We start from the raw sequence: 2,284 nt of genomic DNA on the forward strand, positions 1-2,284 counted from the left end.
TGCCCCACACTACTGGAGATCAGGGTCTGAGCTCTCTCCTGTGGGCCATTCAAACTGAGTGCTGAATACTTTACCATATTCAATCTATGTGAGAGATTGACTTCCTAAAGAAATATAGAAGAATTAGGGACTGTACGATATTTACCGGGGGGGAGGGCTGGTGCAAAATGGTCCGGTAAAAATTTTTTTCCATGGCCCTCCCCCCGGCTCAAAATTTTTTTCAATGGCCCTCCCCCCGGCTCAAAATTTTTTTCAATGGCCCTCCCCCCACCCCAAAAAATTTTTCGGTGGCCATCCCCCCCATTTTTCCAGTCCATGTCTCTTTCTCCCTCCGTAAAGTCCCGAATGAAGTACGCATCCCGATTAAAGTACGCACCCCCGATTTGGGGCTTGTGGGAGACAAATATTACCGTCTGAAACGTAAAATGGAAAAACTCGAATTAAGTACGCACCCCTTCTACGCACGGCCGGTACCACAGTGAACATGTAGTATGACAGTTCGTTGTTCCAAACAAATTTAAAATTGTTAAAAACTAGCTTTATGCCGTGTACTACGTGATGGTATGGTAACGTAGCGGGAAACGTTTCAAGTTCTTTTGTTTTTCATCGCCGGCGGCAGCCGACTTGCAAGACGTCACCACCGCATCGAAAGGTAAGGCAAGTGCGGCGAAACGCACAGATTTGGATCCAGCTTTGGAGTGTTGGTGTCTTGGTGATCAAACAAGCAATAGTCAATAAAGATTCGTGAAAAAAAGACAATATTTCAATATTGATTTTATCGGTAACGAGGGGGGGGGGTACTTGAATGTTGATGCACAGGTACGTAGCTTTAATGTTTTTAATACGAAATGCGCCGAACACTTCTTTAATAGCGCCCGCGCGATTGACCCATGGAGAGAAACAATCATACAGGCGGAGAACTGGGCGGAGTATTTGGGTGTTGAGGTGCTACCGAATTTAAAATTTGACACCGAAACCAATTAACACACTGGGATCAATGGGACTTTCGATTCCGAACAGGAGAAAGTGACAAGTTTGACTGCGTTTCAAGTAATCTCTCGTTATGTGATAGATGTTTTTGTCACAAAATCAAAGGAATAAACAGTGTGTTTATTAATTTGTACTCCGTAAAACTACAGTACTATAAGTACAGTCTGTTCAGAGGAAAGAAAGACTTCCTTCTCGGGGTCCATGTTCTGGAAAGCTGTCCTCAGCGCTGCGCATGCCACGGCCCTCTCTGTGTTCTTCAGCTGTAGGTGTACTTTGCCTGTCGGCGCGCCAAACACCCCACCCACCGGCCGGGCGGTAAGATTTCATCAAAGGCTACATTTTAAGTTAACTCCACCCCTATCATTGTAGCTTGCCGAACAGTCGAGTAGGAGTACATCTAGATGGAATTGTCACGTCGTACTGACTGGTGTAGCCCGCTACAAAGTAATTTCCTGTGCATGTGGCATTTATCAAGATTTAAAAATATTTGTGATACGAAGTGAAGCATGGTTAATAATATAACAATTTCTGAACCTTTGAAACGACATGGGCATAATCTTTGTTGAAGATTCCTGAGTTGAACTCAAGCCGGAAGTGTACTGGAAATAATGACCATCAGTCGAGGCACAACTGTTATGTTATCACATGTTACGTTACGACGATCAAGAACGTTCACGGCTTGCGGACCATTTCAAATATTACCACTCATAAACCCTACAATTGTATGTGTACTTACGGGAGGTTATATTTTTGCCGGGGTTCCACTGAGATCGGCGCCGGCTCGCTGGGGAACGATCCCGTCGGCATGACAAAGCGCCGGGCGTCATTGCCAGAGACCTACATTTTCTTACCGTGGGTGACTTGACTTCTTCTTTTACCGCAACTTGGTGTCAATATCGACGATAGTCACAGGAAATATGTTCATTTACTGAAGTTTAACTTTATTTCCACTCGTCAATATTCTTATCTAAACATGCTATGGACGATCGATGTTCCAAGCTCCCCGTGCCGGTGTCCCGCTTTATTCCTGGGTCGTCCACGGATTTATCGGCGGAAAACTCAAATAAAGTACGCACCGCGACTTTGGCGACGGCCCGAGACACTTCTGGGATTTCGAAAAATGAAAAAAGTGCGTACTATATTCGGGAATTTACGGCGTATTTCTTGTAATTCGGTACTACGCGACGCCATATTTTACAAAAGTTTTTCGGTGACCCTCCCCCCCAGGCCGATTTTTTTTTTTCGATGGCCTCCCCCGGCTCAAAATTTTTTTCCATGGCCCTCCCCCCAGGCC

General features: G+C 45.3%; 1 protein-coding gene across 1 annotated transcript in view; it reads left to right on the plus strand.

Moving 5' to 3' along the window:
• LOC109463367 (protein-methionine sulfoxide oxidase MICAL3-like) overlaps window positions 1-2,284 on the plus strand; it is a 64,862-nt gene that overhangs the window by 31,748 nt on the left and 30,830 nt on the right. The window lies entirely within an intron of this gene.

Source organism: Branchiostoma belcheri, unplaced genomic scaffold (assembly GCF_001625305.1).
Source record: "Branchiostoma belcheri isolate BF01 breed outbred unplaced genomic scaffold, Haploidv18h27 scaffold125, whole genome shotgun sequence".
Lineage (NCBI taxonomy): Eukaryota > Metazoa > Chordata > Leptocardii > Amphioxiformes > Branchiostomatidae > Branchiostoma > Branchiostoma belcheri.